Source organism: Pseudophryne corroboree, chromosome 7, assembly GCF_028390025.1.
Source record: "Pseudophryne corroboree isolate aPseCor3 chromosome 7, aPseCor3.hap2, whole genome shotgun sequence".
In the NCBI taxonomy this organism is placed as follows: Eukaryota; Metazoa; Chordata; class Amphibia; order Anura; family Myobatrachidae; genus Pseudophryne; species Pseudophryne corroboree.
Window position 1 is genome coordinate 314182702 of NC_086450.1, and position 13778 is coordinate 314196479.

General features: G+C 47.0%; 1 long non-coding RNA gene across 1 annotated transcript; it reads right to left on the bottom strand.

Annotated features, from left to right (window-relative positions):
- Positions 1-454: 454 nt before the first annotated feature.
- LOC134943632 (uncharacterized) lies at positions 455-2315 on the bottom strand. Its single transcript, XR_010181645.1, has 2 exons — positions 2139-2315; positions 455-1230 (listed from the first exon to the last, which is right to left on the bottom strand). It is a non-coding gene; the product is annotated as an uncharacterized LOC134943632 (long non-coding RNA).
- Positions 2316-13778: the final 11463 nt, after the last annotated feature.

Below are 13778 nucleotides of genomic sequence, written 5' to 3' on the forward strand. Positions count from 1 at the left end.
ACATAAGTCTACGCGGAATGTGATAGAAAGATGTTTTGGGGTGCTGAAATCTAGGTTTCTGTGTCTGGATAAATCTGCTGGGCTTTTGTTGTATAGTCCCTCAAAGGTGACTAGGATTGTGTTCTGCTGCTGTTTTCTTCATAATCTGTGTTTGAACCAACATCTTCCACATGATGATGAAGAAAACAGCCAGCAAGTAGGTGAGTTAGAAACATCTGGTGACAGTGTGAGTACAGATGTAGGGAGGCAGGTAAGGCAAGAAGTTATTCTGCGTTATTTTACCGGTAAGTATTATTTAGTTTAAATTAACCTTGACTAACCACTTTTATTAAATGTATTGTAGGTGTGAATGTTTGTTTTGTTGTGTTAGTGTTTGTTCTTTATACTGGTCTGTACATTTATATTGTATTTTAAATAACTTACAGTGTCACTCATTAGCACATTAAACCATACACACATTGCGTCTTTTATAATGATTTGCACGGACACATGCATTTTTTGTGAAACAATACCAAAAATGTTATTGTGTTACAAACATTTGATGCATCCTTCCTTATTTTTTTGTGTGTGTGCTGGGTGCAGAGGTTTGACCTGGGTCGTTGGCCCGTGTTCTGCTGGAGCGTCGAACAGGGGAGGTAACTGGGGTCTGGCTTGGGGTAGTAGTTCCGGAGCTTGAGCTGACTTGTTGGGAGGCCAATACATTAATACTTTGGCTGAGGTTGTGTATGCTCGCATTAAGTTGATTATTTGTGGCAGTGTGGCTGGCAATAATTCGAGATAAATTGTCGTGGACCACTTGGTTGTGCTGTATTACTTGGATTAGGGCTTGTTGCTGCCGCTGTTGTTCATCAATGATTCTTACTAAATTTGAAAGCATTTGAATGTTGTCCGCCCTCATTTGCTCCATAGAATTTGCTATTCTTCCTACCTGAACAATCAGTCTGCCTGAGTTCCGACTGATGCGAGGAAGATGATGGGGCAGACTGGCAAGGTGTTGGGTGTGGGTGTTCAGGTAGGCCGAGTTTTGTGCCTGTTGTGTGGCCCAACTGTTCCAAAAGTCAGGGGACATTTCATGCTGGGGTGGTGGTGGCATCAATTGGGGGCTAACGGATGCTTGTGGTATGTCCTGCTGCGGGGTTGGCTGGGTAGGATCAATGGGCTGCAGGTGTAGTGTGAAGGTAGGCTGCTGGTCAGTTTCCTGCTGGGCGTCCTCGACCATGATGGGTGGTTCTGTATGGGGTTGATAACAGCCACTATTTAGTATAAATAATATTTATTATTTTAACCAAAACATGGCTTACTTAATAATACTCATGTTGAAAATGTTACAGAGTTTGTGTGTTCAAATTTTCTCGGAATCTTACCTTTTGAAACACATATGTGCCTTCTAATTTAAAAAACTGAATAGTAAAAATAATTTGTAAGTTCTCGGACTCTAAGCCATAATGATTTTGCAAACACGAAGATCTTTCGCCATTTTACATTAATGCATTTCAAGATTGTGTATGCCCCTTCCTTTTGTGAACCACACACATTGCAGTAAATGTGGTTTGTTACACACTCAGAAATTGATAAAGCCAGTCAGGGGTTTTTTTTCTAATATTTTTAAAATAAATTAATTTAAATTATGAAATCTTAAAGAACCATGCAGATGTCTTAAGGTGGCCTATGTTTCGAAATTGAGATGTTGGCCATGGCAATCATTTGTCTTACAAATTACATTTATGTTTTTTATTGTGTTTTCTAAAAATTCCTTCAAAAATGGTTGCTATGGGCAACATCACATCTGAAAATGATAACAAAAAAAAACACAAATACCATGTGCTTGTTGTTTGCGATTATTGCCTGGAATAAGAAATTACACAAATATAATAGTATTTACACTACACAAACAGTGGTGCAGCAGAATTAACCAGGATAAGACCTAAGGATTGAAAAAGACAATGATATGTGCAAGGTGATAAAGTCAGAAGCCAAACAGAGACGAACCAAATTGTTAATTTTTAATTTTACACTTTTTCTTCATATAACACCTTGCACATATCAGTGGTTTTTCACATCATTATTCCTTATCCAGGTTAATTAATAGACCACACTGTTTTACATTTTTGTGACAATTATCTTTTATGTTTACTCACCAGACAGCTGAGGTGATTGTGGCTCCTCGCTTTCTGGACTTGCCAAAATTGCCTGTGGTGGCTGGGGCAACACTGCGGAGATGCGCCTCCGGGGTGGTGATGATGGAGCCGCAGACTCAGGCTCAAGACAACGTCTCTTGGTTGGCCTCCTAGGCACACTCACCGAGCCCTGTGATGGGCGCCTTAGTGGAGGGCGGCTTGCAGAAGAAGAACCTATGTGATAAGAGAAACATTAATATTTGTATCTTCTATGTGTTTGCTGAATATGTGATTACAGTGAATTCTTACCTGCTTCGCCGTCATCTGCATCACTTGGCAGTGTTGGCTGTGGCCTGGCTGTGGTGCTTCTCTGGCGTACTGTTGAAAAATGTGTCAAAAACAAATGAACATACTTTGAATACTCATTGTTCTCTTAAATTCCTTATTGTGATGTAAACATCTGGAACCTAATGATAAGTAAACCATTTTGGGGTATATGCAATTGCGGGCGAATCGCGGCAAATTATCGCCGTTTTTTTAATTCGACACAATTCGACAGGTGAATTCCGGCAGGTGGCTGCCGGAATTCACCATATTCAATGAAAAACGGATTCGACATTCCCGCGGGCGAAAAACGGCCGATTTGCCGGATTTTGCCGCGAATTAAAAAAACGGGAAAAAACGGGAAAAACCCGGGAAAAAATGGCGTGGGGTTTCCCCTCCAAAGCATAACCAGCCTCGGGCTCTTCGAGCTGGTCCTGGTTCTAAAAATGCGGGGAAAAAATTGACAGGGGATCCCCCGTATTTTTAAAACCAGCACCGGGCTCTGCACCTGGTGCTGGTGCAAAAAATACGGGGGACAAAAAGAGTAGGGGTCCCCCGTATTTTTTACACCAGCATCGGGCTCCACTAGCTGGACAGATAATGCCACAGCCGGGGTCACTTTTATACAGTGCCCTGCGGCCGTGGCATTAAATATCCAACTAGTCACCCCTGGCCGGGGTACCCTGGGGGAGTGGGGACCCCTTCAATCAAGGGGTCCCCCCCCAGCCACCCAAGGGCCAGGGGTGAAGCCCGAGGCTGTCCCCCCCATCCAAGGGCTGCGGATGGGAGGCTGATAGCCTTGAGAAAAATGTCAGAATATTGTTTTTTCCAGTAGTACTACAAGTCCCAGCAAGCCTCCCCCGCAAGCTGGTACTTGGAGAACCACAAGTACCAGCATGCGGGAGAAAAACGGGCCCGCTGGTACCTGTAGTACTACTGGGGAAAAAATACCCAAATAAAAACAGGAAACACACCGTGACAAGTACAACTTTATTACATACTGCCGACACACACATACCTATGTTGACACGCCGACTGCCACAGTCTCCGACGATCCGAGGGTACCTGTGAAAAAATTATACTCACCTTCCAGCGTCCAGAGATAAATCCACGTCCAGAGTATAATCCAGGTACTTGGCAAAATAACAAAACGCAAAAACCCGTGCCAGCGGACTGAAAGGGGTCCCATATTGACACATGAGACCCCTTTCTCCGAATGTGCCGGGACCCCACGTGACTCCTATCACTGAGGTCCCTTCAGCCACTCAGGAAGCGCTACTACGTGGCGCTCACCTGATTGGCTGTGCGCTGTCTGTGCTGTGACAGCGCATCGCACAGCTCTCTCCATTATATTCAATGGTGTGAACTTTGCCGTCAGCGGGGGGGTTACCCGCGGTCAGCCGCTGACCGGCGGGTGACCCCACCGCTAACCGCAAGGTTCCCACCATTGAATATAATGGAGAGGCTTTGCGATGCGCTATCTGAGCTCAGACGCGCAGAGCCAATCAGCAGAGTGCAAGGACGTTGCACTCGCTGATTGGCTGAAGAGACCTTTCAGTGACAGCTGTCACGGAGAGGTCTCTGCATTCGGGGAAAGGGGTATCATGTGTCAATATGGAACCCCTTTCAGTCCGCTGGCACGGGTTTTTGCGTTTTGTTATTTTGCCAAGTACCTGGATTATACTCTGGACGTGGATTTATCTCTGGACGCTGGAAGGTGAGTATAATTTTTTCACAGGTACCCTCGGATCGTCGGAGACTGTGGCAGTCGGCGTGTCAACATAGGTAAGTATGTGTGTGTCGGCAGTATGTAATAAAGTTGTACTTGTCACGGTGTGTGTGTCCTGTTTTTATTTGGGTATTTTTTTCCCAGTAGTACTTTAGGTACCAGCGGGCCCGTTTTTCTCCCGCATGCTGGTACTTGTGGTTCTCCAAGTACCAGCTTGCGGGGAGGCTTGCTGGGACTTGTAGTACTACTGAAAAAAACAATATTCTGACATTTTTCTCAAGGCTATCAGCCTCCCATCCGCAGCCCTTGGATGGGGGGGGACAGCCTCGGGCTTCACCCCTGGCCCTTGGGTGGCTGGGGGAGGGGACCCCTTGATTGAAGGGGTCCCCACTCCCCCAGGGTACCCCGGCCAGGGGTGACTAGTTGGATATTTAATGCCACGGCCGCAGGGCACTGTATAAAAGTGACCCCCGGCTGTGACATTATCTGTCCAGCTAGTGGAGCCCGATGCTGGTGTAAAAAATACGGGGGACCCCTACTCTTTTTGTCCCCTGTATTTTTTGCACCAGCACCAGGCGCAGAGCCCGGTGCTGGTTTTAAAAATACGGGGGATCCCCTGTCAAATTTTTCCCCGCATTTTTAGAACCAGGACCAGCTCGAAGTGCCCGAGGCTGGTTATGCTTTGGAGGGGGGACCCCACGCCATTATTTTCCTTGATTTTACCGTTCCAGCTATAAAAAAATAATAATATATTTTTAAAAATATATAAATAATACTTGTGCCTCCAAAAAAGACAAACCAAGTACCTAATCCCTTCTAATATAAATAGATATGCTATTACCAAAAAAAAAACACCAAAAAAAACATGTTTTAAATTTTTTTTATTGGTTTCACCCTCCAAAGTGTGGCGGATTGAAAATGACGAATTTACTGTCTAAAAGCACTGTTGTCGAATTTCCAAACTTGAATTGAATACACTTTGGTCGAATTGCAGCACTTGTATCATTGCAGAAAAGTCGAATTTGACAAAAGTCGAATTTCAAAAAGTCGAATTTTGAAAGTCCGTTTTTTTGACGGAAAGCACTGAATTGCATTGCCGAAATTTTTTTTTGGGTGAAAAAATCCCGAAATTCGACAATTTCGGGAATTCGACCGCAATTGCATATACCCCTTTATGTTTAATCTATTCTGGATTACTTCATTGGGTGTGTATTCTTGAAATCAGATTCAATTACACTAATTAATCCATACACAAAGCCAAATTATGAGCATTATTATGTTGTTTTTTTGTGTTAAAAATTTGCAGGAATAAACCACAATATTACGCGCTAATCTTACAATTTATAAAAAACAAATAAAACACTAGCCAAAAAAAACTGCAAAAAAAATAAATATTTGAATTAAATTTACAAAAAAATATCAGTTATGGACAAGCTGGATCTCTGATTATGTATTAGAACTACACATACCAGCATGCACTGCAACAGATGTAGCATTCACTATTAACCAAACTGAGGCAATGCATGATGGGACTTGTAGTTTGCCAACACCTGTAGAGCCACAGGTTGCCCAGGCCTGCACGACATCACCAACACAATGTAACAATTAAAAAACTGACAATCAGAATTAGCAGGATTACATTTTTAAGGGAAAAAAATTTTTTTTAACACTTTTAAATTTATAAAAAAAAACTCACCATCCTGCCTTGGCCGGTCCGAATCCCGGACATGAGTCGCACCAACCACTTCGGGTGGAATAAGGGAACGCACAGGCTCCTCCCAATCCCGATGAGAAGCACGGAAGGGGGGTCCACCCCCGGTTTGGCGGGCTGATTTGGCCTCCTTGGCCATCTTTGCCTTGACACGGCGCTTGATATCATAAAAGCGCTTGCGACACGTGTCCTCAGTCCTCCTCACCACACCCTCACTATTCACTGCCGCAATGACTTTACCCCACAGCACAGACTTCCTACGTGTGGACACCTTGGCAGCATCCTGGCCAAACAATTGCCGATGATGCCTCATCAGCTCCCGCACCAAAGCCATGTTTTCAGCATAGCTGAATTTGACATTGCGCCCAGTCTTGGTAGTGGTGCGTGGCTGCGGAGCCACAACACCATCACTATCACTGGAAAACGCAGAAACAGGCACCCCCTCCTCCTCACTAACCTCCTCCACCTCACTCACCTCCTCCCTCTCACTAACCCCCTCCACCTCACTCACCTCCTCCCTCTTACTAACCTCCTCCACCTCACTCACCTCCTCCCTCTCACTAACCTCCTCCACCACACTGACCTCTGACTGGGACATAATCCCGACAAACTACAAATAACACAGAGAAATAAAAACAGAAAACACACTCCTCCACTACCACTACACACCACACACCCAACACACACACTCACTCACAAACAATGACAATAGACTTGAAAAAAAAAACAAGGACAAAAAAGTTGACAAACTTTAAAAAAAACTACACAACAAGTATGACAAGACTACTAACACACACAGTACAGCACTCAACTATCGCAAAAATCCGCTCCAAATCCACCAAAAACTCCACCAAACTCACCAACTCCTAACACACCTTCCTCTCTCCTCTCCACTAGCTAAACCCACGAGGTGCGGACGGTTTGGGGTGTTTTTATAGTAATGTGCACAGACACTCCTCCATCACGAATCAAACCAATCACGGCCGAGTGACAAAAACGAAACTTAGGAAAAAACCGCGGCCGCGAACGGACAAACACTGCCGTAACCGACATGTGACGCAGTCGTAACAAAAACCTCAGAACACGGCCGAAAAACCACAAAATCGGCCGCATTCTACATTACAAAACCACGAATGACATCGACATCGTAAAACACTAAAAATACAAACACGACAGCTTAGTAAATGAGGCGAAACAAATTCAAAAAGTTGCACAAATACACTTTCGATGTCATTCGTGATGATTCTCAAACCAAATCGGTACTAATACGAATCTTAGTAAATATACCCCAATGAGTTACAGAACAGCTTTTCAAATAAAGGAGATTTATGGCAGACTTACCATGGTTAAATCTCTTTCTGCGAGGTACACTGGGTTCCACAGGGAATACATTGGGGTGTAGAGATGGATCTTGATCCAGAGGCACCAACAGGTTAAAGCCTTAGACTGTCCCAGAATGCATTGCGGGGCCTCTATAACCCCGCCTCCAGGCACTGTGAGCCCAGTTTTGTTAACCAGTCCAATGCAGAAGCAGGTAAAAGAGAAGGCAGATGTTAGTGACATAGAACCATGTTCTCACGACAGGAGATGGGACTAGCAGCTAATGCCATACACACTCAAAGAAGCTAAGTGCGTCAGGGTGGGCGCCCTGTGGAACCCAGTGTACCTCGCAGAAAGAGATTTAACCATGGTAAGTCTACCATAAATCTCCTTTTCTGCAGCGGCGTACACTGTGTTCCACAGGGAATACATCAAGGATGTCCTAAAGCAGCTCCTCAAGGTAGGAGACGCACCTTAGCGGGTATAAGAACCCGGCGTCCAAAGGAAGCATCCTGGGAGGCGGAAGTATCAAAGGCATAGAACCTAATAAACGTGTTCACTGAGGACCACGTAGCTGCCTTGCACAATTGTTCTGCCGACGCGCCATGACGGGCCGCCCAATAGGGTCCACAGACCGAGTAGAATGGGCTTTAATAGCAGCAGGAGCTGGGAGTCCAGCCTGCGCATAAGCTTGTGCAATCACCATTCTAATCCATCTGGCCAAGGTTTGATTATTCGCAGGCCAGCCACGTTTGTGGAAACCAAACAGTACAAAGAGGGTATCTGACCTCCTGATAGAGGCAGTCCTCTCCACATATATACAGAGAGCCCGTACCACATCCGAAGACCGTTCTTTGGAGGACAATTCGGAAGAGATGAAGGCTGGAACCACAATCTCTTTATTAAGGTGAAACGATGACACCACCTTAGGGAAATAACAAGGGTGAGTTCTAAGAACTGCTCGGTCACGATGAAATATCAAAAAGGGTGGATGTCAGGACAAAGCGCCGTAGGTTTGACACCCTTCTAGCAGAGGTAACAGCCAGCAGAAACAGGACCTTGGCCGTGAGCCATTTAAGGTCCATAAGACTCAAAAGGTTCAAATGGAGACTCTTGCAGGGCATTCAGAACAACAGACAGATCCCATGGAGCCACAGGAGGGACATAGGGAAATTGAATCTGCAGTACGCCCTGAGTGTTAGGTTCCTGGTGCTCAGAACAAGGGAGATGTTATGAAGCGAGTCCAGAGCACCAGGACGTAATGCTGGGAAAGGGGAATGGAAAGGGAATAGCCCCTGGCGCCCTAACTCCGTTGTCTCGCCCGTGTGGTCAGAAATCCCCTGCGAGACTATGGTTGCTTGAGCCCATGGCAGCCGCGTTTGAAGGGCGGATTATGTCTGCCCAACTCCGATGCCCCCTCAGGTCTTAATGGGAGACAAAGGGAAATCCGAGACAGGGTGATAACAAGGGGCCCTCTGACTAAACAACCAGGCCAGGGGCTACAAGCTAACTGACTAAACCTGAGGTATGTGCGGTAACCCGCCAGGGAAAAGGACAACCAAAATCCACTAGTCCGTACTCCTACCCAGCACCGCTGGATACCAGAGTGGATCTGTGGGAGCGGAATCCTCCGCAAAAGCTCCGGAACACAAATAATAAAAGATAAATAATTAAGCGGCCCAAGCCGCAACACACGGCTACGCCGTGACTCACGAACACCACTGGATGTTCAAAGGTGCTCAGTCAGGACTCCAGGAACAGATGACGACTTCCGAGTACAGGACAACTGAGAACAGGAACGACCGGATACAGCAGGACTGGAAACACTTTCAGCAAACAGATTCAGCATTCAGGAAGCTCAGGAACTAGCAGGAACCAAGCTCAGAACTCAAGCAGACTGAAAACCCAGAAATATCACCAGCATCTGCGAACTGCAATCAGCCAGCATATAACAGAGAGGCCTAATTAATAATCCAGTGCAGCTGGCCTATTGCAGGACTCCAAGCTGACAAGATGCAATTAGCAGCCAGATGAGGCTGAACACATGGGAACAAGCTGCAATTGCACAGACTCACCAGCGGCAGCAGACAAGAGTAATCTAAAACAGAGCAATGGGAAATCCTGGCATGCAAGACAACTAAATAAACATAAAATAGAAATGAACCACTACCTGTGGTTCATAACAGTATCCCCTCCTTAAGGGTGAGCTCCGAGCACCCCATGACACCCACGGGGAACATAAACAGAAGTATAACATAAAATACATAACAAAAATGCAAAACAGGAATGAGCCACAGCCGTGGCTCATAACATTACCCCCCCCTTGAGGAGGGGTCAAAAGACCCCAAAATTCAGACTATCCAGAACAAGGGATACAAAAAAAAAAAAAAAAACCTGACACACTGGTCTAACAGACAAGAAAACAAAAAACAAGCTGTAGCAACAACTTGTAACAGTGCCCTCCCCCTAACGGTGGCCACAGGACACAAGACAAGGAGAAAAAAAAAATCTCTTTTTTTTTTTTTTTTTTTAAATCAAGGCAAGAGTCAAAAAATTATTTCTTTTTCTTCTTCTTCTTTTTACAAAGCTCTTTAGGTCTGACCAAGGTAATTCCCCAAACATTGTCTGAACTGATGGTACCACCCAGCAAGGCTGCGTTCAAATCAGAGACAGGTTTCTTACCCTTGGGAGCTGAACTTTCTGGTAAGGTACTATTATTAGAAGAAGAAGAAGTCAAAAAAGCACATCCTGCAGTCAAAACATCGGGCTGGGACTCTTGTGCAGAGTTTACAGTATTTGGTGGACTCTCAGCAGACAAGACGGGTGACTTAGAGGAACCTGAACCAATTTCTTTGGAACCGTATCTTTTTACAATTGCATCACAGAATGCTAGGGGATCCTGAAGAATGGGATCTTCAGCTTTCATTAGGCTGGTTGCCCACTCAGAAGGCTCTCCTCTAAAAGAATAAATCAGATAGAGCCCAAGGTTTTCTGAAGTGATGCCCAGAAATGGTCTAGACAACATAATAGTGTAATAGTGTTTGAAAAGCGCCAGAAATTGGGCGAAGTCCCCATCAAAGGTTATGGATGTTGAGATATCAGAGTCAGGATCTGTTTCCTTCTCATCTGACTGACTGGAGTGCTTTGCTAGGACCTGGTCACTATTGACCTTACTCGAGGCTGAGACTCTCTGAACCCCACCCGGGGCTGAGACTTTCTGAACCCCACCCGGGGCAGTGACTTTCTGAACCCCACCCGGGGCAGTGACTTTCTGAACCCCACCCGGGGCAGTGACTTTCTGAACCCCACCCGGGGCAGTGACTTTCTGAACCCCACCCGGGGCAGTGACTTCCGGGAACCCCGCTGGGGCAGTGGCCTCCGGGGACCCCGCTGGGGCAGTGGCCTCCGAGAACCCCGCTGGGACAGTGGCGTCCGGGAACCCCGCTGGGGCAGTGGCCTCCGAGAACCCCGCTGGGGCAGTGGCCTCCGAGAACCCCGCTGGGGCCAGCACCTCGGATTCTTTTACTGGGACCGGGCCGTTGGCCTCCCTGACTGGGATCGGGCCATCGGCCTCCCTCTCTGAGTCGATAATTATCGAAAGTTCTCCCGGGACTATGACTTCCGGGACTTTTGCTGAAGCAATAACGTTCAGATCCTCCACTAATGCTATGCTTCTTAAGTTCTTTCCTGGGGAAGCGACTTCTAGACCCTTCTTTGGGGCTGCGTCTCTCGAGACCCCACTTGGGGATATTACTTCAAAGATCCCTTCTGGGGTTTTGCTTCTCGAGTTCCCCTCAAGAACTATGGTTTTAGAGACCCTTTCTAGGGTTGCGCTTTTCAAGTCCCTACCTGGGGTAACAGCTTCTGAGACCCCTTCCGATATGGACACCTGAACTATAATATTTGATGTCCCTCTATAAGCTAGGGCATCAGGTACCGCTCCAACACTCTGGGCATCGGGTACCGCTCCAGCACTCTGGGCATCGGGTACCGCTCCAGCACTCTGGGCATCGGGTACCGCTCCAGCACTCTGGGCATCGGGTACCGCTCCAGCACTCTGGGCATCGGGTACCGCTCCAGCACTCTGGGCATCGGGTACCGCTCCAGGACCCTGGGCTACGGGCACCACTCCAGGACCCTGGGCTACGGGCACCACTCCAGGACCCTGGGCTACGGGCACCAATCCAGGACCCTGGGCATCGGGCACCACTCCAGGACCCTGGGCATCGGGCACCACTCCAGGAACCTGGGCATCGGGCACCACTCCAGGAACCTGGGCATCGGGCACCACTCCAGGAACCTGGGCATCGGGCACCACTCCAGGAACCTGGGCATCGGGCACCACTCCAGGAACCTGGGCATCGGGCACCACTCCAGGAACCTGGGCATCAGGCACCACTCCAGGAACCTGGGCATCAGGCATCACTCCAGGGACTTGCAACTCCGCTTCCACAGGAACCTCAAGAGAGGAGAGAAACATTCTCTTTTGATTCCTGAATCTATAATGGGGCTCTCTTGCCCAAGGACCCCAATTATAGGACAGAGAGCTTTTTTGTGTGGGTTGTGTGACAAGTGCCTCTGCCACAGTAGAGACAGGAGTAGGTCTTGTATCATGACTCAACTTGGCCAGAGGGCAAGACTCGTCACCACACTTTGGCTTGCGCAACTCACAGGTCTGCAGATAATGGCCTAAACCCCCACAATATAGGCATAAGTTTAAGTTTCTGTGACGCAGACGCTCCTCTTCTGAGAGCCTGGGCCGCAGAAAACTTTTAAACCTTTTCTCTTCAATTAGACCAGAGGATTCTCTTGTCACCATACTGTGAGCAAGAGTCTCTTTAGAGATAGATGTACTCTCAACGACTTCTGGCAAAATGAGCAAGATTTTAGTCAGAAGGTTTTGCAGTTGCTTTAGGGATTGCTGCAAAACTTCTAGTCGCTCTGGTCTCAAAGCACTGAATACAGAGTTCAGAGCTGCGAGAGATGCCTGCAGGGCTTGCATAGTAGACATAGGAGGATTTAAAACTAGACGAGACAAGACAAGACAAGGCAAGACAAGACAAGGCAAGACAAGGCAAGGCAAGAAAAGGCAAGGCAAGACAAGGCAAGGCAAGACAAGGCAAGACAAGGCAAGGCAAGACAAGGCAAGGCAAGACTAAATTTTGCTAAACAAAACAAGACTTTTTTTTTTTTTTTTAAACACCGGACTGGATTCTAAACACCGGACTGGATTCTAAACACCGGACTGGATTCTAAACACCGGACTGGATTCTAGACTAGACACTGGACTGGGCCAAAAAAGAAAAAAAAGTTTTATTTCTTTTTTGTGGTATGGCTGGTGATAATGTTAGGTTCCTGGTGCTCAGAACAAGGGAGATGTTATGAAGCGAGTCCAGAGCACCAGGACGTAATGCTGGGAAAGGGGAATGGAAAGGGAATAGCCCCTGGCGCCCTAACTCCATTGTCTCGCCCGTGTGGTCAGAAATCCCCTGCGAGACTATGGTTGCTTGAGCCCATGGCAGCCGCGTTTGAAGGGCGGATTATGTCTGCCCAACTCCGATGCCCCCTCAGGTCTTAATGGGAGACAAAGGGAAATCTGAGACAGGGTGATAACAAGGGGCCCTCTGACTAAACAACCAGGCCAGGGGCTACAAGCTAACTGACTAAACCTGAGGTATGTGCGGTAACCCGCCAGGGAAAAGGACAACCAAAATCCACTAGTCCGTACTCCTACCCAGCACCGCTGGATACCAGAGTGGATCTGTGGGAGCGGAATCCTCCGCAAAAGCTCCGGAACACAAATAATAAAAGATAAATAATTAAGCGGCCCAAGCCGCAACACGCGGCTACGCCGTGACTCACGAACACCACTGGATGTTCAAAGGTGCTCAGTCAGGACTCCAGGAACAGATGACGACTTCCGAGTACAGGACAACTGAGAACAGGAACGACCGGATACAGCAGGACTGGAAACACTTTCAGCAAACAGATTCAGCATTCAGGAAGCTCAGGAACTAGCAGGAACCAAGCTCAGAACTCAAGCAGACTGAAAACCCAGAAATATCACCAGCATCTGCGAACTGCAATCAGCCAGCATATAACAGAGAGGCCTAATTAATAATCCAGTGCAGCTGGCCTATTGCAGGACTCCAAGCTGACAAGATGCAATTAGCAGCCAGATGAGGCTGAACACATGGGAACAAGCTGCAATTGCACAGACTCACCAGCGGCAGCAGACAAGAGTAATCTAAAACAGAGCAATGGGAAATCCTGGCATGCAAGACAACTAAATAAACATAAAATAGAAATGAACCACTACCTGTGGTTCATAACACTGAGTGAATGTATGAAAGTCAGGTATAGACGCAATTTTACTCTGCAACCACACTGACAAGGCAGATATGTGAATGTTGTGGGAGGCCAGATGAAGTCCTAAATCCAGGCCTTGTTGAAAAAAAGCCAGAAGTCTGGAAGTATTGAATTTGTAAGCATCCTAATTCTTAGCAGCACACCAGGTGAAGTAAGAATTCTGGACCCTAGAATAAATCCGCGCAGATGCCAGTTTGCGGGTCTTCAG